The 26,199-nt window shown below is 38.7% G+C and overlaps 1 protein-coding gene across 1 annotated transcript in view; it reads left to right on the top strand.

Annotated features, from left to right (window-relative positions):
* Window positions 1–26,199, top strand: part of BANK1 (B cell scaffold protein with ankyrin repeats 1) — a 139,960-nt gene that overhangs the window by 94,110 nt on the left and 19,651 nt on the right.

Genomic DNA, 26,199 nt, shown 5'->3' with positions numbered 1-26,199 from the left:
AAATAGTGGGATTACCATGATTAAAAGCTAAGTTGATGTCAGAAAGTTTGCAGTTTTGGTGCTCCTGAGTCAAATACTGATATCTCCAGCACAAAGATTCAGATGGCCAAGTCTGTCAGGTGTTGTGGTCACGGTGACTGCATATGTTGTCACCCGGAAATGGTATTTCTATCCTTAGACTGCTAAAGTCTATCAGAAAATTGCAAATAAACAACTGGAAATATTTGAATAGTCCAATCCCAATTCTTAAACCATTACTTTATGGATTTGATGTCCTGGGAAATAATGCAGTGGGCAAGGTTAATAGACCATAATGTATAGTGATTTGGAATTAACATTCAGAATCATCACCAATGTTCGTGCCATACAGTTAAGAAAATACAGAAATTAGTGGAAAGCCATACACTCATTCTTTTTGTTTCAGGAACAAAGGCAGTTGTCAAAGATTAAAACCAGCTACATTTCTGTTTTAAATTGCGACAGGCTCTGAAAGCCCATCCTCACAACATTTGTCTTTGCCTCCCCTTAAGTTGATTTCTGAGTCATTGCGTATCACACTGCTTGACTTCACTGAAAGATGGCAAAGACTCAGGTTTCTGATTTTCTGGATTCAGAGAGCTCCTAGCCGTGAAATCCATTTGCTGATTATTCTGCCCTCCTAGGCCAAAATGTAGTAAATGTATTCACACTGAGTATGATTTAGCAACAAAATGCAGAATTAATGCAGTGCTCTGTTCTGGTGGAATGGTACTTAATAGTGTTTTGCATACTTGGGAAGAAAGATGAATCAGGATCATGCTAGCACAAAAACACAGCTGCATTGCCCACAGTGGTTTTTAATAACGGATCTCACTCACATATTCTGAGGGTCACAGCAGGCTGCACTGTGGCAGGTATTTGATGAGGCTTATATCAGAAAGTGTGGATATGAGAAATGAGGCTATGATAAAATGGAAACATGACTGCCAGCTTTCACTGAGCTCATTTGCAACCTTTTGACTGTTAGGCGTGTTTTAATGCCTTGTTCTCAAAACCATGATTTTGATGCAGGAAGCAGCTGGACATCTTACTGTTTCATAGCTTTCTGTGATACCTGGAACAAGATAAATTGTGCCTGATTAAATGAAGTTATGATACCTTACTTACTGGCAGTTCTAAATGTGTTTGTTCCTGCAAAATTATAATCCCTGATTCAGCAAAGAGTCTCTGTCCTGAGTTCATTGCAGCACTGACTGCTGAAATTGAACACAGAGCATGCAAAATTAATAAACTCATGTCTGGCTGAATGCAGTGGATTTACAAAAGCATCTATGGCTCTAAAAATTGTAAGCTATTTAGGTGGGACTTGGATATCTAAGGTCTTTAGATGATAGTGTATTTTAAAAGCTTTCCCTGATTTCATCACTATAACTGATTTGTAACCTTTATATTCTTTTTAACTGGTAGACTGCTGATAAAAGGGAAATCAGAATTGAGTGTTTTGCCTTACAGGTATCTCATGAATCTTCACCCAATGATAGTGGTTGTGATAGTGATATTCCCCATTTATTCTAATTTATGGGGAAAATCAGGTCTACAGAGTTTGCTACATTCTCTGGGCTTTCAAAGATGAAGAAGCAGAAACCAATACAGCATGACAGCTCAGTGATGTTAATCATCAGGAACTGGTGTTGATTCATTATAACTCTTGGTCTGCACTGGTTTTGGTCCTGACGTACACTGTGTATAAATCAGCTGAGAATTAATCTGAAAGAACATAGACAAAATAAAGCCACAAGTTTTGTTTCGTAATATAAGTGCAATCTAGCAGGGTATTTGAGCGCTCCTATGGAAATACAAAGATACAGATTCCAAGTTAGGGGGTGAGAGTACAACACAGCCAGAATAATTGTGTGTTTGGTGGGTATTACCCCACAGCACCATAATAAAATAGGAGGCAGAGTTTTCTAGAGGAGTGTGTGGCATAATGTGATAGATTTGGCATTGTTCATAATGAGAAAATTTTCAGTTAGGAAAATTTTAGTGACCAAAGACTGTCATGTTGACAAAAGATATTCCATGATTTTATAACTTAGAAAAGGTTACTTCATAATCTCAGTCCCAGGAAAATATTTTGTTCAATCTTTTAAGCAGAAATTTTTAATGTTTATAGAACTAAAGATTGTTGTTTGCATTTTTATATTTTGTAATTCAGAAACAGCCAGAAGGATTTCTATGGTGCTTTTCTAAAGTTCAGAAGAATAAAATACTATCAAGAACTGTCAATTCTGTCAAGAACAGGTTTTAGAAGGAGTATTAATTTTACATATCTTTGAATCACTTGGTACCACTTACTTAGAAAAGGACCAGCTCGCAGGAGAGGATATTTCTGTCAGCTAAAGAGCTGATAGTTTATTTTGGTAAAGCAGATATTATGACATGAGAATGTGGCTCATGTTTTAATTAATTTTTTAAATCTTTTTATTAAATTTTAATCACAGTAAAAAGAGCAAGTATAGGTAAAATTAGGATTCCTTTAACATCTTTCAATTCTATCAGAATATATGCTTATGGAAGAACTTGCTTTATATAAGCAGTGTTCTTCAGCAGTGCATCAGCAGGTGGGGAATAGAAGAGAGAAGGGAAAGAGGTGACATCTCGAGGGTCAGGGTGTGGGGGTAGTATCCCTCCATCAGCATCTCTTCTGGTGCAAAAGCTAGAGAGCACTGGGTGAAACTGGTAAGAACCGAGTTCAAGACAAGTTTTTTTTTCACTGGGTAGGAAATATACTTCTGTAAATTATTCTCACAGGGTGCTGTGAAGGCTCAGAGTTTAAAAGTGTGTCCCTTAGGTAAAATGGAGGTTGGGTTAGTACTTGGAAGAGAAAATCATGGTGCGTAAATAGAGGGAAACTGTATATGGCTCAGGAAATCTCTTGACCTGAAAATAGTAGACATGGAGAGCATTTACTGCTGGGTCTGGTTCAACGCAGTGTATTCGTTTTTCTTTTCTAACGGAGTTAAATATTGTAAGGCAGTTTGCACTGGGATTCCAGATGACTGGTTAGTAGCAATAGTATTTAACGTGGTAATGCTTTCTAATAGAGCAGTAAATGGGGGCAGCACCAGGCTGTTGCAAAAAGGACATTCATCTGGAGCTGATCTCAAATCCTGTCTAACACTGGCCCGTGACTCACTTGTTGGATGGAAGGGTTCAGTCCAACAAACAAGTCAGACTCACTAATATTCTTTGTTTCATGTGCTCTAGCAGAAGAATTTGCCTGTCTCGCTTTAATTTCATAAGAGTGGTCACTTGATCCCCAAATGGAAAAGACACTCAACAGCATTTAAATCAAAGACAAGAGCAGAATTATGCCTTCTTTTGTAAGGTATCATATCTGTTATTTACAGCAGCATTTGACAGTCATCCAAAGATGAGTGCTAGCTGTGTAGATTTTCATAAACTACTATGTTTATAGTCTCCCATGGTTAAAGGTTCTTCCTGTTTTATTCAGGTGGCTGTGTAAATTCTGTAACCAGGCCAGTTTGCGGTGTATTTTAAGATCTGTGGCTTTACTCGTTTGCATACATACCAGAACAAGAAGTAAAAGATAACTTTATAGACAGTCAGTTTTCGCTAAAGAAATTTTGGTGCAAAGTTGCACTCACAGCATATATTACCATTACTGTGATTACTCCTCCTTTAATCTTCTTTTGGTTCTTGTTGCATTGTTTCTGTTAATTTATCGTGGAATTTCTTGTTTGAGATCAGAAAACCTAATTTAAACTCACATCTTTTAGTATATTTCTTAGTTGTTAAGTTTATATAAAAAATCATTCCCTCATTAAGGAAATGTGTGCATAAAATTATAAACATGAAAGCAATTAAAATAATTGTAGAAGTAGTCATTATCAGTAGATGACACAAGCTCTGTGCTGTTGTGCTACTTGTACAGAATTTGATTTTGGGTCTCATTGTGTCAAGGCAGATATTTGCATTTTAATGGGAGAAGTAGGAAACACATGCCCTGTTACTGTTGAGATTGTTATTTAACAAAGGGACATTATTCAGACAGTTTTGTTTTCAAGAACTGGTGGTAAAGTGATGCAGAGCAGGTCTACACCTTCTGGCAGTGCAACATAAAGTATGTGAGTATGTGTGTGCTTGACACATAATACGCACCTGTTAAGCTTTACTGTTTTCTTCAACTGCTAGCTTCAGTGAAGCTGAATTGGACTATAGTGTGTTGAATGGAAATTGCTTCAATTCGTGAGAAAAGTGGAAAACACTGCTTCCATTGCAGATCAAAGTGGGCATAGGGGCAGCCAGATTATTTTGTGGAAAAGCACCCCAGGAGCTGCAATTTCATCTCTCAACCTCAAAATGGGAGAATGGCTTTTAATTCCCATTTCTTCTTTCAACAGTCCCCAAATTCTTTCCTGTAGGATTCAATGTTTGATGGCTGACTATCTTTATCTGGATTTTACTGTTCTTTAGACTGCAGTGTTTTTAGGGAAAAGAGGCAATTCCAATTTAGGGAAATGAGGCAAACCTCATCCTACATTTGCATGCCTTTGGGAATGCAGCGTTAGTCTTCTTCTTCTGGTCACCAGCTAGACAGGAAAAGCACGTTGGCTGTGTGTTTTAGACTGTGCTGTCTACAAGCCTCCAGTAAGCTGATGTACATGTTTCTGTGCAGGAGTGATGCTCTCATGCATATCTGCTGGTTACTTCACATTTGAAAGAAAATCTGAGATCAGAAAAGAATGTATATAGGGCTTTGAAGTTACGTTTCTTGGTCAAAACTAAATACAAGGCATGTGCTGCTTCTACTGCAGCTCTGAGACTAGCTGCCCCTAAGAAGATACACATACCCGTCTTTCATGATGACATTGCATTTATTTTTCCTTATTTTTCCTAATATAAAAAGGATATAATTGATCAGGGAACAAAGAATGGCAATGTGAACATTACTTCACTGTGTCAGAATTAGCCCTGTGTGTGTGTGTACTGAGGGAATTAACGTAACCAGTTGTAAAAATAATAATGGATTGAGACAGTGGGTTATGTAGTCGCTTGTAGAAACTCCATTATGCATCACAGTATAGAAACAGCACACAAAACAGTATCAATAGTGATGAATATAGTCCATTAAATCCCTTGAATAGTAACAGGACCTCTAGTCAAGAGGCACAGAAGTAAGTGTGTGCATTGGTATTCTCAGTTTAATATCAACTTCAGACTTTCAGAAGGCAGCTCCTTAGCTGACATAAATTGATTTCAGGACTCCAAATTGCTACCACAGGACCTGCCCCATAAAATATAACGCAGTCAAGGGTTGTGTGCTCAGTCACAAGTATTAAACATATTTAAGGTGTAATTGTTGCTTAGAGAGCTTTTTATTTTAGGTTTCTATTTTATCACTCCATACTGTATTATCTTCCAGCTTTCTGAAAGCAACAATAAGGTCTCTTGTGGAACCTTTATCTTTTTTCAGTGAACATCTTGGTATCTCTTCTTTTGTTTTAACGTTTTCTTGCAATTTCATTATTGTTTCACAACGCTAAGTGAGGATGCATTTTGAGGGGTGGAAGCACAGGTATGACAGAGACATAATCCAAGAATTTTGAATGCCACAATAGAAATACAAAAAGGAATTTGACTGGTTTTGGAAGAAGAGCAAACTTAGCATAAGCTGAGCTTCATACTTTTGTTGTGACCTACTACACTTTTTAATGTCATCACTTTGTTGGCAATCTCTACAAATCTTAATGCTTATAAGGAAGCTCATCCCAGCCTTGCTCTGAATTCCCACCTGGCACACAGTTCCTGCTAATGTCAGAGGTGGTGTGCCTGGGTGCACAGATCACAGTGCCTTGTAGCCTTCCGCTTCTGGGCAAGAAAGGTTTTCTAGTCAGCCTGAAGGCCAATTCTCTTCCACAACTGTAAAGACGTTAGTGGCAAATACATGGCTGCCGAAATAAGAACCTCTTATGAGACAGCACCTGAAAAATACAGTCTGTATTTACATTACAGGGCAGATCCCCTGCAGGATGTCCCTCAGTCTGGATTCTCTGGCAGGGTCTTTGGAAGGCCCCCTTGGTGGGAAATGTGGACATGCATGTGAGAAGGGAGTAGTTGTGCTTTCTGATAGATGCCCTCTGTGGTCATTGACAGTGGTTTAGACAGATGCTAAAAAGTGTTTTCCAGAACAAAAATGGCCTCTAGAATAGCAATCTTGAAACAATTTGCTGTGTAAGCTTGTTCTCTGTGCTTCCAGATTTTAGCTATTTCAAGTGACTGTTATGTATCATTACCAGCTACATTATTTTAACACTGTAGAGGCCAGAGTTTTCATGCCTTTGTTTACTGCCAGTAGTTCTTTTTCTGGCTCTGTAAAACACATGAATATAATGCTACCTAATGAAAATTGGGCTGTTGGAGATTGTTTCTAAGTAAACATGCGAATTTTTGAACCTGATGCTAATATTATGTCCCAACTGACTGCTGAAGACTATTTTTTTTTTTTCTTCTTGTTGTTTTAATCATCTGTGATCTTGTATTCTCCAAAATTGTCTACAAAATTCAGGTCCTGATGCTGTAGTCATGACATTGAATTCCTGCTGAAGACAGTGGATGTATTCCTAGTAACTTATTTGGTAGGTAGGGGCAGAAGCATGGTTTTGCCATAAATCTTTATCAGTATGTCTCCCACAAGGAGCCTCCTGTCTTTGTTTTGTAAGTTACTGCATGTACTTAGTGAGAAGAAGGTAGTGGCTTTGTGAGGAGTGCACGTTGGGTGGTGTATCTGCAAGGTAAACTTACAGGATGTTAATGGCCAACAATGTTCTTTCCACTCCAAGCTTGAGAATAAAATTCAAGAATCCAAACTTGAAGCAAACCAGCATTTTGTATTACAGATGTGAAATTCATAGATGGATATGGGGAGGAGTTTGAGAACATGTGAGACATGAGCCTGGTGCTCATTAGATCTCAGGTTGTAGACTGTTACTTGCCTGCAGGAATTGAGGAAGGAAAAAAACTTTTGCCTCATTTTCTCTTAGTTTCATGATTTTCCACTCATGGATGCTTAGAAAATCTAGAATAATTCAGCTGAGGCAAGGGGAATTATGTGGCTTACAACTAAGAACTGGGAAAGAAGAATCAGGCCTGCAACTGCAGATATTAGGAAAAAAAGATATACGATCTTGGGAAATTTGAAAGATGGTGTGTAAGCAGGCCAAATTATAGTGGATTTGAGTTCTGATAGGAACAGCAGAACAAGTTCATACATCACCTAGCAGCACAGAGTGTTAGCATGTTATAAGTGGGTTTCTGAACCTCACTACAGAAAAATACAGCTGGCACATTTAGCTCCACATAGAACAAACCCACATATTTTGACCATATTCTCTAGGCTTCACAGTATCACAGTATCACAGTAGGTTAGAGATTGGAAGGGACCTCAAAAGATCATCTAGTCCAATCCCCCTGCCGGAGCAGGAACACCTAGATAAGGTTACACAGGAACGTGTCCAGGCGGGTCTTGAATGTCTCCAAAGAAGGAGATTCAGGCTTGTCCCTATTAAAATGGGGGCAGAGGATGTTCAGGTTTTGCACAGCATAGGACTTCTCTTCAGTGCTGGGAATACAGTCTGCATTGAGCTGCAAACCCCACTTTGGACCTGGAGTTTATTTTCTTCCTTGGCAAGCTCTCTTCTTTGTATTGTTATAAAATCTACCAGGGAGAAGAGGGAGAGCATCTGCAGTGGCAGGAAGCAAAAGTGACCGGTCATTTTTACTACAGTGAACATGTATTTAAATAGAGCAGTATTTTACAAAAAGTTGGCTGTTGTCCCATACAGATCATTTTTGACTCTGAAACACAGAGGCATAGTAACTAAGCAACAGATCAGCTAGTGGGACATGGATCACCTAAGGAGACTGATGAAAGAGTCCCCAGGTGAAGAAGATGGGGCTTATAAAACAAAAGTGCTTGCGATATGGAGGTTTGTAGGGGAGAAGGAAAAGGAACAGATTGCTTTAAAAAGGGGAAACTGGTTTCCTTTTCTCAAGAAAAGCTTTGTGTTGAACCTCTAATCTAGCCCCAAGAAGTGCTGAATTATGAAAAAGAATTTGAGGTGTAGCAGGGCATGTGAGCATCTGCTGTTTCTCAGATACTCATTGGGGTTTTTTTATGTTACTGCTTTATGTAGAGTCTGGACTCCTTGAAATAATCATAAAATGTATGAGCCTTTACTTGTCCCTTTCATTCACAGTGTTGGAGTTCTTGACAAATTAATGTGTAAGGAATTATGGGGTCACAGAAGCCAACACTGCCCCTATAGCCCTTGTACTGCACTGCTGGGAAGGTCATAATAACCAGTCTCTACACAGCAGGCGCACTAGAGAAAAAGGAGGTTTTGCAGAAATCTAAAATGAAAACAGCCTAAGCATAATAGGACACCAAAACACAGATGTGGCTGTCCAGCAGGCAGGATATAATCAAGGCCATATAGCACTTTGTGTAGATAGCTAAAAGCTCTAGTTTTCAGAAAAGGAGCAGAATTTGATTTATATTTTTTAATACCACACATTTCAGCTTCAGCTTTTTTTTTAATCATTTCAGAATATGAGAAGAGTATAAAAAGGCATTTTATGTATTTCTATATTTGCCTGAACCTTTTTCTGTGGGTCTGCTATGATAAATGTACAACAAGATGTTCCCTATACTGTGAGTCTGAGTAGAAGATAACATGCTTTTCTTCACCACTGTAGAAATTGCCCAGTGCTCATTGCTGGGTTTTGAAGAAGAAGCTTACTTAAATGGTGGTGTTCATGGTTGACAGGAGGTAAATACTGCATCACTGCTTTGAGATCCACTGAAGCTAGTGCAAAACTTGTTTGCTTCAGTGGGTGCTGGGTCATGACTTGCATAATTCTTCTCTGCCTTGGTAGGAAGTTGCCTCCCTGCATATATACTACTGGTCAAAGAAGGTCAACTACTACTCTTCCTTTGCATGCAGAGTATTGCTCTACTGCATCAAAGCTAGTCAGTATGTCAGGATTGAGACAAAGGTTCTTCTACTGCAGGATCTTCTCATTTCTGTTGTTTCCAGTTTGTTCCCAAGAGTTACTGGAGTTATCTCCAGATAATCTCTTTCTTTTTTTTCTTTTCGAACCCCACAAAAGAAATATAAACCTTGCCTTCAGATAGGTCTAAGTGTAAAAGATGGCTGTGCAGCTCCACTGATGTGTAAGGGATTGCTACATTTGCAAAGTACCACTTGTAACATAACAATTATTCACCCACAGCCACAGGTGTCATAAGTGGCTTCATAAATATTACATATATGCGTACATACAAAACCCTCTCTTCGTATGAAGAATATTAACATTAACTAACTTATTTGCTAAATTTGATTTCTCTCTTCTTCTGCTGAACTGAATAGGAGGCATAATATTGACTACTCTGTTGAAAAGCACCCTAGCTTGATTTAATGCTATTTTCTCTTTATTACTTTCCTTTCGTTCTCATTCCCTTTCTCTGTTTCTCTTTCATTTTATCTCTCTTTGGTGGGCATATACATTTTTGTGGTGCATTCTATGGAGGTTTGTTCACAACAAAAGGGAAATCTAAATGTCTTAACTGGCTAAACAACCAAACATGTAGAGCAAAACAAAATGAAATATAAAAATGTAAGTGAAGTCTGTCCCTAAAGCTTGTAAATTGCCCGTTTCACTAAATTAGGATGAAGTCATAGTCACTATTTCAGTATGTGGAGATGGGTTGTGATGAAGACTACAATAATATTTCCTTAAAATAATCTCTTCAGGTGACATTTCTTTTCCCTCCAATATATGAGTCTTTTGTGTTAGCTTTGATAATTTCTTTGGTCTCCTATAATGTCAAAGTAGTATTACTTTAAGTACTAAAACTTCTTCTCCCTAGAAACATCAGTGCCTTGTCATAGAAAAATGGTTGTCGTTTATCTATTAAAATCTTTAATTGCATCAATAAATAACCATCCTGAGTTTCTACACTGGAGGGCTGCTGAAGTATAAAACCTCAGTTCAGTCTCTTGTGTTTAATCATTTGTTATTAGGCAGTAAGTTTGGTAGTGTCTGTTCATCTGTTCTCTCATCCTTCTCTTAAACATTTTATTGCCTCTTCTCTGCTCACTCATTTCAAAGACAAATCTGGGGCACTGAGGACCCCATGGTTTCCAAAACTGCACAGCTTGAGCTGCACAGGAGAGAGGTATGATTTTATTAGCATTTTTCCTATTTTGTCTTTTCTTTGTGGGAAGTGAGTGATGTGAATTGTGTGTCTCTTGGGCTGTGGAGTCCAGTTCCGTGATTTGCTTTCTGGCAGCACATCGGGAAAATCTGGGTCTTGTACAGATCTTGGGAAGAATATCCCAAGCAAGAGAATCTGCTTGTATTTCAGTTCTTTTTCACTTCCTTCCAGATGTGCCAAACCAACGTCATTGTTAGTGAAACATTTTTAAGTGAAGCGTCAAAATTAAACTATTTTTTTTGCTAGAAACTGTAGGTAGCATTTGTATTCTTCTGGTATTTCCATTACATCAGTCACACAAAGTACTTTTATGACTAAAGTATCTGCTGTGCTCAAAGGGAGGCATCCCACTGGAACTGATGGTAAAGAAATAATGAAATTAGCTGAAGTCTCTTCAGTACTCATGAGCTAGTTTTTCGTATATTAAACCTGACCACTTCTGAAGTATAATAAACATGAGTACTGTAGTTTGCGACCCCACCCTAAGGTATGAGGCATTAACAAGTTACCCGTGGAACACTGAACTGCAGCAAGGACCAAGTGTCAAAGTGACATATCTTCTGTATTGATGATAACTGTTCCTGTGTGGGTTTTGCTGCTTGTTATTTCAGCATGATTTAGCTGGAGCCTGGTGCTCCACAGTGCAGTAAAGGCTTTAAACAGAAAGAGGGTAGATTTCGATTACGTATTAGGAAAAAATTCTTCACTGTGAGGATGATGAGGCTGGCACAGGTTGCCCAGAGAAGCTGTGGCTACCCCATCCCTGGCAGTGTTGAAGGCCAGGTTGGATGGGGCTTTGATCAACCTGCTCTAATGGAAGGTTTCTCTGCCTGTGGCAGGGGGTTGGAACTGGATGAGTTTTAAGGTGTTTTCCCTACCAAATCCTTCTATGAATTCATGGCTCATGCCCCAAGATTCTTGTTTGTCTGTCAGTCTCAAACTCTTTCTTTGGTCAGCCTATCCTGCCTACCTAGCTGCTGAAGTAAAGACAGGCTGGAAATTGAGCAAAGTTGCATCTTTCATATTAATCTATCATGTGAGTGCCTGTTTCTCAGGAATGCTTGGGAATTTTTAACCAGTTTATTAAAACTAGATATTTGGTCTTGTATAGTACACCCAACCCTTAGGTTTATTGTTTATTTATTTATTTATTTACTTTTTATTCTTTGGTTCTTAATCTATCATGTGAGTGCCTGTTTCTCAGGAATGCTTGGGAATTTTTAACCAGTTTATTAAAACTAGATATTTGGTCTTGTATAGTACACCCAACCCTTAGGTTTATTGTTTATTTATTTATTTATTTACTTTTTATTCTTTGGTTCCTCAGTACCCAACAACGCAGCACTTCATCCAGCACTTAATGGGGAAATTAACCTTCCAGGCATTTTAGACAGGAATGGAAATACTAACGTGAAATACAATTGGGTTATGCTGGTTTTCATATTCTTTAATCTGTAATTCCCCTGCAGTAGTGTTGTCTCTTCTTTATGGTGTCTGCTAAAGCTTTTGAATTTAAAAATACATTGAACTTTAAGGTTTCCTGTTCACCCGTTCCTCCTTAGCCAGCAAAGTTACATCTCTCAATGATACACATTTGCTTGCTGTGACAATAAATAACCTCTTATAAATAATAGCTTTAGATATTATTTATAAAGAGTTTCTACCCTCCACAATAAATGCAGTTTCTAAGCGTCCTCAGCATTGTAGGCTGCTCTTTAAAGTTACATGTACTATGAGTTTGTTCAGTGAAACGTGAATATCAAAGATTGCCCCTTCACAGGAATTCATGTCAGAGTTTATACGCATTATTAGAGTTCCACAAAAAAGAATTTACAATGTAACAGAGAAGCAAGAAGACTCAGCAGGACACTCAGCAGTCCATTCAAAAACAGTGCCAGAGTACTATGGACAACAGGTTATACGATGCGATCTCTGTCTTGCTTTTTTATTCCTGCCTGCCAGGATAACCACTTTTAATAGGAGGTCAGTGTGACAAGTGACTTTGAAGTGATAGTTGGTAGCAGTAGTCCATTTGTCTGGAATTCTTTGTCCCTCTACAGACCTATTTTTATAGGTTCAGTTTACAGCCTTTTAGATTCAGACATTCTTTCTGCACTGCTACACGTATTTAGACAGAAACAGGTTTTAGAGTTTCATATGAAGTATTATAGACCCTTTGAGGCTGGCATACACTTTACTACACATGAAGATCTTTCCCAGGAGTGCTATTCAGTGTTCAGCGTAGCTGGCAGAGGCCCCAGGGAAAGAATAAAATGGGACTCCTGTGAATGGCAGCTAGCGTTCTTCCCATCTGCTGCTGGGGCCCTTCAACTCCTGAGCTCTTGTAAGGTTACCTGTCTTTAAACTCAATAGCTACTTTCTTTGTGGTGCTGGGGAGAGAAGAGAAGGAGGGGGACAAGTTCCTTAAAAAATGGTAGATGTCTTGTTAAGAACAAAAACTCTTAAAAAAAAAAAAAAACTAAAGTGAAAAGGTAGAATCTATTTGCTTGGTAACTCCAATATCTCTGCTTGCTTATATTGCTTTTCTGTTATATGGTGTTGTATTATTTATAGTAGTGGCCACAAGGTGTCTGAGAGAGAGATGAGAGTAGGAAAAAAACAATCCATTAATGTAATACATCCCAGGTTCATTAGCATCTTGTTTTACTGTAATGCAGCAGGTATGTCTGCCAAAAGCCAAACTTGGCCAACTACTCTAAAATATGAAGTTGAGTAGCTAAGCTTCTGGATCCTGACTGTGAATTAGAAAAATGTAAATCACAGCAAAGGTAATTGCAGTAGACTAATGCTACTGGTATTAAGTAAGAACATGGTGCTGTAGGAAGCCACACACTGAGTGTCCAGATGTAAGTTGCTTTCTCATTTTTCTCTCTTGCTTTGTAGTCTCTTCGTACCTTGACTTTTATTTTGTTCTTTTCTCCTTCTTTCTGGTCTTGAGAACTAAAAATTCACACTGAAAAGGTAACATTTGATATCCATATTCGTATCAAGTTCTAATCTAGTAGCAGCTGCCTTTAAGATGGTTCTCAAACAAATTTTTAGTGAGCTGTGCTTGCTAAGCAGTTTCTGATACTGTTATCATTAGCATAAAAGAAGGCTGATTACCCAAATTTGATTGCTTCCCCCATTAAATTGAGAAGAAGAAATATTACAAACTTCTTTTCTTTTTAAACTACATAAATCAGTGTCTTATAAAGTTATAATTTGTCTTTGGGTCTCTTTCCATTCTGAAGCAGAAGTAGGCCTCACAACTCATCTTGTGATCATAAGTAATTTTTATGACTTTTAGCAGGTACCTGGTTGCTTCCTGCAAGCAGCTACTTAATTGTATTTCAGTCATCCGTCAGGGAATGTATTTCTTTTAGATTTTTGCAAAACACTGGTATTTGTTTGACCTTTCCTCAGCTGTGACAGATTTTGTGGTCTGTAGTACAATTTAGTGCTTATTCTGTTCAACCCTTTTTTGTTCATACAAAATTCTGAGGGGATACAGTGCCATGGGTAACATATTTAGATGCTTACTGGGTTTATATGGAAAACAGTTACAGGTGGTGGCAGACTGTGGTAAAGATGGAAAACAATAGATCAAGAAGGGTGTTCTCATCTAGAGGCAGAGACCACATACACAGTAGCTTTCGCAATAGGTCACCAAGAGTCAAAATGCATATGGTACAAAACACATAAATACCAGAAAAACTATCAAAGCACAGGTGACTGCTCGCTGTTGGTTTGCTGCTGCTCATAGAACAAACAAAGCTAAGAGACTAGATATTTTCCTTAAGTTATGGGAGCATGTCAGAGAGGAATACCTTACATGATTAGGACAAATGAACCTTTGTTTCTTTCAGTAGCATCTCCTGTGAACTCACATTCCATGCTGAATAATTTTTTTGCTCCAACTTCAGGAGTTTCTCCCCATAGAAATATTCAACACAACATTATGCTAGATAACAGATCATTGAAAAGCACTTTGTTTTGCTGAGTTGCAGATACCTTGGTTTCTAAAAGTAACTGGGTATTCTTTTTCTCTGTTACAATCCCTCCTCTGGATTTTCAGAGGGCTTATAGAAGCCATGAAGATGAACTTCAGAAAGTTTGTATATTGTATGCAAAACGGAATCAAATTAGACTGGGTTTTTTTCACTTTTAGCTGTTCTGTGTATGCAGGAAGCCATTCAGAGTTAAGCAAAATAAGAGCAGAACCTTTGAAAACAAAGTTGTACAGAAGCTAATTTTTTGTGTGATTTTATGATACATGTTTCAAAGGGAAAATCATGTTTTGCCTGTGTTTCCTGCTCTTGTTGCTCATGAAGTTCCTAATTTTGCCACATGCTATACCAATGTTTTCCCCCACAGAAGAAATGCTTCAGTAGATTATTTTTGCTGGCGTGTATATGCACAGCCTGAGAACAGTAGCTTTTTAATTGACAGTTGAGTGCAGTACAGATAATAATTGCTATTCCAACTGCTGTTCTCATTCTTTATCTTAGCTATTGTTTATGAATATAAAGATTATTTTAAGAACCTGAATATAAAAGGATTTATCTGAAAGCTCTGACTATTGATAGCACAGGCATGTGGAAATTTTAAGTGCATATTCTAGAAATACCATGGCATTTCACAGATTTAGGCACTTTATCCCACTCCCCTTTAACTCAATATAAAGAAAAAAATAAAGATGTTGGCTAGATAGAGCAGAACTCCCACTGGTTCTGTGAAGGAAGAAAGATTTGTGGGCATGCAGCAGGATCGGGGGCAAGAGCTGGATCTCAGAGGTCACTAGAGAGCTTAGAAACTGCTGGTACTTGATCAGTGCAAGTGATAAACAATATTGTGACTACCAGCATCTAAAATTTATTTCTTCTGGTACTAAATACAGCATCTGCTTAACACATTAGAGTAGCGCTGTGCACTGTATACATACAGAGAAGGAAATGAGGAATAATTTATTGATGCTGGAGAGCTAGATCCCACTGGTAAATCATAAATGCTCTGTTAGTAGCATATATTCAACTATCTTTGACTCCATTATGTGACATACTTTTAAGTAATCTGGAGCACAGGGCTTTGAAACACCCCATTCTGAAAGACTGCATGTTGTTTTCCTCAGCCTCAGACCATGGTTGTCCTCATGGTCCTCAGATCATGCTTGTGTGCATGACACAGTAGGCAAGCTTGATGGATTTACTCAAATGTCTTCTCCATTCTCTTCCTTTTCCTTTCAGGAAGTCTCATTGATTATTTAAGTGGCCAAACCTTGCTAAATGCCAGTTATTTTCTCTTCTTTTTTAAGCCTAAGCTATTCATTTTGCCAATCTTAATTTTTCCACAAGTGTTGCTCTTCCACTAGCTGGTTACCCTCTTAAGTGCGTCTTAATCTACCTATTACTTAGCTGCTGTGCTCCTGCAGGGTTTGAAACATTTCGCACCCTAAGAAATATTATTTTCATCTGAACCATAATGATGTTTTACAAAGCCAAAATTCTTACCCATTCATATTATTGCTGTCTAAAAGAATCAATTTGCTCTTCAGAGCTAATGAGCTTTTTCTTGCTTTGGATTAAAATGAAAGTTTGAATACTTACCATCTAGCAGAAACAAAAGCAGAAATAAATAGGTATGAGATCTAAAGTTCTATCTTATTTCCTATCTGCCAGTCAGGCACTGCAAATGCTCTCTTTCTCTTAACCTGAAGAACCTCTGTAGTAGGTATAGCACTTTTGTTCCATTACAGGATGAGTTTTGGAGGTGCTGCAGATCTAGGTGGAGCTATGCTAGAGCAGTACGAGCTGGACAGCAGTTTCTTGAGAGCTGTCATGAGCTGATGGGAGGAGGTATTCACTGTATAGTGGCTGATGCTGAAGTTGACATAGGCTGAAAAATTAGAAAAAAAAAAAAGAAATTACTGCAATGCCACACATACCCCTTTTTACAGGGGTATACTTGTCTAATGCGGTGAGATGAACATAGGCAGCACCCACACAGCTGCTCACTCTGCCCTGCCCCCGGTGGGATGAGAGAGAATAGCAAGAGCAAAAGCAAGAAAACCTGTGGGTCAAGGTAAATACAATTTAATATGTGAAGGAAATGGTGCCGGGGGAGGGGGAAGGTGGAAACAAGTGAAGCAAATGAGACTATCCCACAGGCAGACTTATTTCCAGCCAGTCTCCAAACAGACACCTTGGAAGCCAAAAAGCCCACCCTCTTCCTTCTCCATCCATATTTTATTGCTGAGTGTGATGTTACATGGCATGGAATTGGGTTTGTGTCCCCTCCCAACATCTTGCCCACCTCAGCCTATTCACTGTAAGAGGGGCAGAGGAGGAAAAGAGAGGGCCTTAAGGCTGTACTCTTCAGCAGTAACCAAACACGGATGTGTTAACAACACTGTTTTAGTGACAAGTCTACAATACAGCACCATAGGGGCTGCTATGAAGAAATTTAACTGCATTCCAGCCAGACGCAGTACATCTATATTTATAAATCCTGTTCAGATTCCCTCAAGGAATCCTCATGGAAAGATTTCTTCATCTCACAGCATATACAAACACTAGATGTTACTTAATGATCTTCCACCTCCTCTCTCTGCTACTGGCTGGTCTACTAAGGGAACAGTAATTTAGTTTACACTGAAAGTTCACACAGTGCAATTGTCATCAAGAGAAAGGGAAGCTCTCTGGAGAATGGTTATCATTTTGCCCAGAAATAATTAAGAAAAGCAAAATTCTTCTCCTGCTAGACTGAAAAATTAACCCGTTGGCAAGATGGGAGTGCTTTTGTGGAGTTGCAGTGATTACACAGCCTGTCAAACAGCAGTGGATATTTTGTTCAGCAGAAACAGTACTCTACAAGATTTGAGTCTTTCAAAAAGTCGTGTGGGTGTGTGAAAAGTGAAGTAACAAGAATTGTCATTAAAGGAGAAGTGAGCTAAAATGAGTCTGAGGAGGAATTTTATTTTTGAATGCTCAGAAAGAAATAAACTCCTTGATACTCAGTACTTAAATTAGAGACAAGCACAAATACTTTGAAGAGAGAAAGTGAACACAAGTTCTTCAGATGAAGACTGCAGTGATTTGATTTAAAAAACAAACATTTTTGTTTATACCAGTAAATTAAGTTCTGCAGTTACAAGCCCCTTTTTCTTTCTCCTGCAGTAATGTTTTTCTTTCAAATCTGTGAAGGCTGTGTAATAATAAATGGACATATAAAACACAAAGAGAAATACAGTTATCAAGACACCAAGGTTTTACTTAGTTTGTATTTTGTTTATTGTTTGTTTCTTAGTGTGGGTGAATTTGTACAAAGGCAGGGAGTGGGGGGTTTTTTCCCGAAATTCAGTTAAAAGTAGGAGTTTAAAAAAAGTTGCAGAAAATTTACTATGATTTGATAGACAGGCATACAAAGTAAGTGTGAAGTTACATGGAATAATGATGCAAATAGAGATCAGTTCAGGAATGAAAGCTGGCTGATGCACAGTGAAGTAAATCTTCTTGTAACAAAGTTAAAGGCAGATATGCAAATGAAATGGTTTAGTAAGAGAGCCCAGAAGGAAATTACTTCAAATTACAATAGATTATTTCAAATTAAGCAATTCTTTTTGCTCTTATCAAAATATCTGAGTCCAAAGTTGGGTACTTATTGACATTTTAATTTGTTTAGTTCTTAATATACTGCAAATCATTTGTTTCAATCATATGTTTACTCCCGACTGATCCCAAAATCATTAGATTCTGGCAGTGGAGTGTTTCATGTCTCATTTCTTTTATTCTATGTAATCCTCTATCTTTAGTAGTTATGTGCATTTATATACTTTCAGCACACTGACGTGAGAATTCTAACACTTCGTTATCTTTTAGTATCACAGAAAATATGGTAGCTGTTGGGACTTCTGGCAAACTATATGCAGAAGGAATTTTACAAATTATTGTGGATGTCACAATATTATTTTTGCTGTCATTCTGTGTGCCTGCTTGGTTTTCTACCTAATTTAGTATGTGCCTGTTTTGTTCTAATTTGTTAGGATTAGTTTAATCAAAACATGAGTATGCTCATCCATTAGATCATGAAATGCTCTTGATTTGAACTAATACGAACAAAGCAGAAACTAAGTGGTTAAGACAAAATTCATGCTGATAAAGAAAACAATTATACACACCTGTGACCCCTAAAGAGAAATCTGTACTTCTTCCACAGCTAGCTAAGGGATGTTGATGGCACTGTGGGTGCGGTCATCTTGTATCAATATCTCAAGGCCTCAATAAGGCATGGAAAAATGAAAGGAAATCATGGAAAACATAGCACTGAACAGCATCAGTGAGAAAAATCCCATGAACTTTTATGCCTTTATACTTTTCTTGGAAAAAAAAAAATAGGAGAAGGGCCCTCTGGCTCATTTCTGGGCATTGAATGTGCTGATCTTTTTTGGTTCAGCAATGCTGCACATGCAGCTCCTGGGCACATCCTGAGATGTGCATAAGTCAAAGATGTGTAGAGCTGGGGCACTGTGGCACGTGAGCTCTCTCCGTCCATCGTGAAGCAGAGAAAAAGAAAGCTGAGGGCCCACCTTGTGTAGCAGCATGGAGTTCGATGGGAATGGCTCAGCCATGTTCTTTGAGAAGGCAGAGTGCATTGTACATCACATAGCTTGCTCTGACAGTTGGGGAGCAAGCAGAAAGCAGCAGTTTTGCCTGGCAGGATAATATATCCTGTTCTTTGGCTTTCTCTAAGATCAGTCTTGCTTGGCTCAGGAGGCCAAGTTCAAGTATTTCAAGGGCTGGATCCAGCCTCTAGGCTACTCAGCCCACACAGCTTTAAAACTGCTCTCTGTTTCAGCATTTCATGCTAGAATATGTGCAGCAAAGCTTCCTCCACCCCCTTTGTTCCCACCTGCTGTAATCCTTGATTATAAGAGTGTATTGAATGTTTCACTGGGTTTTTTTGATTGGGTGTTTTTGTTGGCTTTTTTTTTTTTTTTCAAGCATTGGATATCAAGACAGGTAATAGGGTAGTAAAAGTGCTTAACATTAATAAAGCTAATGAACAGCAATGTTGGATCTGTCCTTATGCATGCAATCAAATTTATGAAGCTGGCTTCTGTCATTTCTCCAGGTGCTCATACGAGGGCCCTGGGAAAAATGAGTAATAAATACTTAAACACTTCCAATACTTTGATGAATATTTTACATTGTAGAATATGTGAATATTAGTAACATTAATGCAGACTTGAGAGTTAAAAAAATTTTTATAACTAGAATGGCTTCTCACAAGGTGATAGCTTAGGGATGCCGGTGGAACTAAATGAGTTTGCCAGATTGTCTGCTTGCATTTAATGATGTATGGAAAGTGCAAATGGAAAATATTTCCTAGAGTAGATCGAGTTCTCACCTTTGTATTCTGGAAAGCTCTGGCAGGCCCAGTGACAAAGGATGCAGTAGAGGCTAGACTATAGCAAGGGCAAGACAAAAGGAGCAGTAACTGCTAAGATGGATGCCAAACGGCAGTATATATGAGGTCCCTTCTCCTTCAGTTACTGAAAATAGGGTCTAAGCCAGTAGTGCTGGTAGGTATGAGGAGCGCTATGAGCAAATCACCTGAGGCTGGAAGAGAAGCCCAAATACTGTTTCACTCCAGTTTCTCTAAAAGCAAGATCAGATGCTTTAGAAGCAAGTTTGGTATGCCTGTGACAGGGAAACGGAGGAAACAATCCAGCTAAGGAAAACAGTTTCTTCTGTCTTGATGTTCTGAAATTACTTACCCTATTTCCATCCTGTTTTCCTCTGTTCTTAAGTTCACTCCCTGTGAGAGGACGCTATAGCTATGGCTGTGAGATGCAAGTTTCCCACCTCTGTAATCCCTGCCTGGTGAGGTTTGCATGTCAGCCAGAAATGCACTGAAGCCCTCTGGTTAATAAAGTTGTCAGAGTAAGGACAGGGCTCCTTCACCTGGGAGGCACCCAGTACCCTGTTTGGGCTGGAGGACAGAGCTTTTGGTTTTGCCAGCACAGGTCACCTCCCATGGAAATTAACAACCTGCTAAGTGTGCCACTTGATACCCAATAACAGAGGAAAGTAGTGGTTTACTGTTGTTACTGTCTTCTGAGAGCAGATGGCCTAGAGTATGCTAGCTCTTACATGGAGGCCAGAAGGACAACCCCTTTATTTTGGGAAAGGCTTTCTACACTCCCGGTTCTTACTGGGAGGCAAGGTTGTCTTCATTATCACCAAGGTGGTTATGCTTAGCCATTAGAAACTATTCTGAAGTACTCCATGAAGTTAGCCTTAAAATCTTTATTGTGGTAGGACTTAAGAGTCTTTTGCAGAATTTAAGTCCATTCTAAATGAAATGTGGAGGTGTCACCCGTCCAAAACCAGCCAACGTTAAAATACAGATGAAGTTGGCTGTATAGAATGCACTTGGAAGCAGTATAGGGGTATGAAATATATTATGTTGATGCTTTGATGCTTTGATGCTTTAATGCTAGGTAAGGAAGAGTGATGAGTTTCCAAATGAGCACGTGAGGCTCAAACCCGAAAGATGATTCAGCAATGAAACATGAACTGATGGAATTATTTGAGAAAATATTTTTCTGCTGCTGAGAGCAGAAAAGCCACCACAGGATGTTGACTGTGAAGCGTGGCAGTATTTTGAATTATATTTAACCTGTTTCTTCCTCTTTACAGCATACATGAAAGTAGATTTTGTGGGGAAGACCGAGTTGTTTGGGTTTTGCTGTCAGAGGTGATCCTGATTTTCAGTTGTGCAGTTTACGAGATCAGTAAGGTTTCATTTAGGTAAGGAAATCATATTGAAAAGGTCATTAAATTACTGATGAATTTTGTCACTTAGGTAAATCAGGCTTGTAGTTTTCTTTGTAAATTATCTGGAAGAGTCTTTATACTGTTGATTTTACTTTTAAGAAAGGACTGTATGCAGTATTGAGGTCTGCACTGAAGAGAAAAAAGGAAGAAAAGACACTGAAAGTATAAGTGCAAATGTGTACACAACCACTTGGTTTTCTTTTATAATTTTATTTAGAGAAAATAGTGATTGTTTCTTTAGGATGCTCTAACCCCAAAGACAGAGGCATCCATGTACCTGCGTAGTTGGTATCAGATAATTTTAAAAGCACTACTGTACTTGCATCTGGGCTTTACATGTCCTCGCAGCCTTTCTAGCAAGCCCATATAGACTGTGATAGCTTTAACTAGCATTTGGCAACTTGTTTCTCAGAGTCCAAGGATTATCTTGTTGCTTAATAGTCAGAAAGAGATTCCTAAAGCTGTGTCTGTAGGACAGGCTTCCATCTTCTGGTTCAGCTGTCTTCTGATCAGAAATCATGAGCCATAGAGTAGTGGGAGACAGATGAATGAGCAAAGCTTCTCTTGGCAGAGCTGCAGACTTGAATGTTGGGAGTGCAATAAGAAGAAATGTTTTAGTGACATGTTATAAACAAATAAAGCAACCAAATCCATCTCAGCTCTGAAAGAATGGGCCTTAGTGTGATGGGATAATCTTTTGAGATGTCTGATAGCAAGCTTGAATGGTTTCCAACAAGCAGCTGGAAAAGCCCCGGAGTTCAGAAAATAGTCTTTGTCCTAAACAAATTAAAGGTAGCACCTTTAGTTTAATCTGGTGTTCAAAGTCTTGCTTCTCCCAGAAAAAGGCTTAATGAAGAAAACTGGTAGGCAGGTGAACTGACTGATGTGTGAAAATTGAATCAGAATTAAGATTAGAGTTAAAATTTAGGTGTGGGATGCAGGGGGCTGCCTTGTTTGTGCTATCCTGCTTGGTATACTGGCTACAAGAAAAATAATTTCTACCAAAAAGAAGGGAATCAGCTAGCTCAGTCAGTAATGCACTGACTTTGGGGAAAGAAAATCTTGTCTCAAGGAAGGAACACGTGATGTTCTTCAGGCATCTTATACACAGGATGCAAAAACATCATTTCATCCTGTAGCGGAAGGTATCTAGGGAGAATGCTGCAAAGTATACCGTGGTACACCTGGCAGAGTCTGACTCACATGTAGGGAAGAAAATAGTTAAGTTCCAGTATTTAAGATTCACTGAAGAGCTCCACAGAATATTATATATGCATGTCATTTAGCATTGTAAGTGGCTCTGCAGTAATGTGCCTTGTTCAGATTTAAGGAGGTTGCCAAGACAGCATGAGAGTTACCAGTACAATGGCGCTGAACACTGGACAGCACAGAGCTGTGACTTGTGAAGGCAAAGTCTGCAAGAAACTAGAGGATAATCCACAGAAGGGATGGCAAGTTTGTCAAGACAGAGATGCAGAACTGTCAAATCAATATCAACATTTTACTGCTTGATATTTAAGCCAAAACAAGTGACTCCTTGTTAGTCCATATAATAACATAAATATTCCAGTGTACTTCTGTAAACTACCCTATATCACATCAGGGACTAACTTCCATAGGAATAAAAATTCTTTTTTTTTTTTAGCTCAGTCCTAACTAAAGAGAATGTCTTGTCAAAAGGATCAGTGAAAATTTTACAAGCAATGGTAAGGATTTATTTTCTCCAGCAGTTTTTCTGTTGCAGCAATCCAGAAAAACTGAGGAGGTAGGAGAAAGAATGAATTCCTAAATTGCAACACAGACACGAAAGTCTCTGTTACATACATTTGTTTATTTATTTGTTTATTTATTTATTTTAAGAAATACCAGCACAATAAGATGAAATGGAGATGTGAGTCTGAATTTAGAGTCACAAGGGAGGTAATTATTCAGTGTAAAAAAGATAGAGAGATATACATATATATACACAATTGAATTTCAGCTTATTAGGGGCCGGTTTTCTGGAAGAAAATGACAACTAATATGGAGACAATTGGAAAACAGTGGAATCAATCACATAAGAATAGCATGAATTAGTGAATTATTGCCCTAAGCATTGTCCCAGTTTGAAAGCTGTTGAGGAATCTCCCATAAGGACTTCTGTGTTACTTTGTTTCTGGGAACATAAGGTATGGATGTATATGTATATCCATTTATATTTCATATATAAAGACTTATGTGAGCTGCAATTGATATACTTACCTGTGAGTTACAATTTTTAATGAAGTGCTGATGTCCAGCTGCTCCTCACTTTTGCTGTAACTGGATACAATATCACTGTTGGGTTAGATTCCTCTGAATTCTTTCACATTTCACTCCTTGCTGTACAAGAAGGTACAAAGCACCACATTTCAATGGTATGGGCCCTTACCATGGGGGAGGGTTCCCTCTTGGTAAAGGATTCACTGGAGAGAAATGTTTCTGATGGGTAAGAAAATCCTTTGTATGAGAAGGAGGAAATCTTTATAAAACATGCCTTAAGAAGGATGGCTTTTCAGAAGGGCATTGCAAAATATGCTAACAGGATGTTTATAATAATTTTGCTAATGACATTCCTGAGTAAATAACTGAGGTAAACTGGTTCAGACTTTGCATAAGAGGGACAGCTTTGAAGCTATTCAAAAACTTGGCCTTTTTGAAAGACAGTTAAAATTTCTGACAGAAAATTAAGTATCTACCTTTTGATGTTGAGAGGTGGCATTTAATCTTGGGACTTGAAACATTGTCAGACTTTCAGAGGACTTTCAATTCATTCCAACATTCCTGTCGCATTTTGAGGCAAGGAAATTTTATTGCTAACTCACAAACTAGAGTTTCAAAACTTCAGCGCCCTTTTCCGTAGTCTGTTGTGAGCAGTTCTGTGCTGACAATAGCAGCTTTTTTATAACATTTTATGTTAGAGTGGTTTCTAATAAAGTTAATTCTTCCTTTGGAAACTGGCTTGACATCTGTAAGAAATCTCTGAGTACATCAAAGAACCATATTCAGCCAGACAGACTCAAAAGACTTTAAAGTTCAGGTCTGCATGTATATTGTACACTACATCCTAAATTCTGCTGCAGAAACATCATGTTAGCTATGCTACTGCATTAAAATTATGTGACCCAGCCCAGACACTCTAAACCTAAAAGTAATGGACATTAGTTCAGGGCATCATGGCAAGTTTTGCTATCTCAGTAACAGCATTATTCTGATTCAGCTACATTGCTTTGCATTCTCAAATAAGGACACTCTCCACTGCCTTTGGAGCCACTGCACCATTTTCAGCTGCATGGTATCACCATTCCCAGCGTCAGAGGAGGCTTTTATCAATAATCTGTGCATTATACAGAAACTTATTTTCTAGTCTGAGCGTATTTAGTTAAAGACTATTTCCATCTATTCAGCTTGTCTGTGTCTCCAATGCCCATGAGATGTTTAGGAAGTGTAGTCAGTGGCTAAACTTCTGAACTGCATCCTGAATTCTAGGAAATCTTAGGAGATTCAGCATTAGCTGTGGAGCTACTTATAAGCTAACAAGGCAGGCTGATCTTCAATCTTCTGAAACACTGAAGTTTTGAAGGTGCATATTAATCATATCTATTCTGTTGTTTTTCTGTGAGTCACCAGATTTCCTTCAGTTGAGAAATATCTTTGCCAATGAAGAAAATCAGAAAGTGCCAGTTGTTTCCTCCACTTACCCTTTTGACCTCATTCTACCAACTGTCTATCCATGCATACTTTGTGTTCGCAAAGATAAAAGTGAGCACCTTGACAGAATTTCTCTGGTGTGGTACTCCACTGTAATAGGGGGACAGCTTTAATGCACCTAGAGCTCTGCTTGCTTGATTTCTTCTGCACACATCTTCTGAGGAGAAATACGTAACTTTTCATGAAACCCTTTTTCCCCCAACTGTGCAGTTACATTTAGCACATGCAGGCCTAAATCTTTTGAAAATAAATATTCTGAAAAGCTCTAACTTTAAGGCTGTTAAAAGGGATCCTATGTCTGTGAGGTACAGAGGAACCAGATAAATGATGAGGAAGTACAAGCAAAACACGAGTCTCTGATGTGCATGTTATATGGGCATAGAAGACAGAAATCAGTACTTCATTGTTGGAGGCAGGTATAGATATGTAGAAATCCAGGCATCTTCTTAAAGCAGCTAAGCAAAGTGGGTCAGGAGGATGTCTGATGGCTGTGCTGCCTTGAAGACTAGTATTCGTGAGGTGGCTGTGTACAGGAGCAGCAGGGAAGTAGGCATTCTTGGTTCCCCAGAAAACTCCACCATTTCTCCAGATGTTTTCCCCTTTCACACAATGTGAACTCTGTCCCTCAGACAGTGGTGCTGTGTGCCAGGAGGCAGCAGGATACTAGGAACAAATGTCAAGTATGGCATGAGCTCATAGGAGTCAATTTCTGTGCATGCAGAAGGGTCTCAGTTCTTCCTCTTGACTTCACTGTCCACTAATCTGCTTGTAATTACTTGCAGACTGGATGATACATGGTGTTTCCCTGCCTGCTTTGGGGCTGGTGTATGCAAACTCCCAGACCTGACATTTTGTGATTCAAAATTCCTGAACAATTATTGAGGGCTCCATTGTGCCTGTGCGGGAGTGTTTAATATTACCCTTACATGGGATTGAAGTGCCTGCTGAGTTCTTTCTGAGTATCAGCAGTTGTGTGAAGTGTATTTCAAGATGGCAGAGCTGTCTGTACCTTTGTATGTTTCAAGTTTGGTTTTAGTAGCTAGGGGTGAGCAGAAATTTGTTTCTCTTCTGCTTGAAGAAATAACTTGGTAACATTGTAGAGAACCAAGTGTTCTGACCCTCATCAGGCTGATTTAAAATAGCCCTGTGTGAATCTAAAACCTTTCTAGAGGAGCAAAACCCAATGCTTTGCCTCTTTGGGGCACTGAGGTAGAACCATTAACATGTTTTGCAGTCCCTTTTCTGGTTTTTCAGTGCGCATGCAGCTTTTGGTACCAACCACAAGGGTACAGGAACTGTCTGCAGTGAGGCCTGCAGGGTGTGAAGATAGGAGATGATATCAAAACAAACGTT

The sequence above is a fragment of the Neopsephotus bourkii genome, unplaced genomic scaffold (genome assembly GCF_033783945.1).
Source record: "Neopsephotus bourkii isolate Nb327-2 ecotype Australia unplaced genomic scaffold, CSIRO-AGI_Nbou_v1 NB_1037, whole genome shotgun sequence".
In the NCBI taxonomy this organism is placed as follows: domain Eukaryota; kingdom Metazoa; phylum Chordata; class Aves; order Psittaciformes; family Psittacidae; genus Neopsephotus; species Neopsephotus bourkii.
This window is presented reverse-complemented; position numbering and strand designations above follow the sequence as displayed.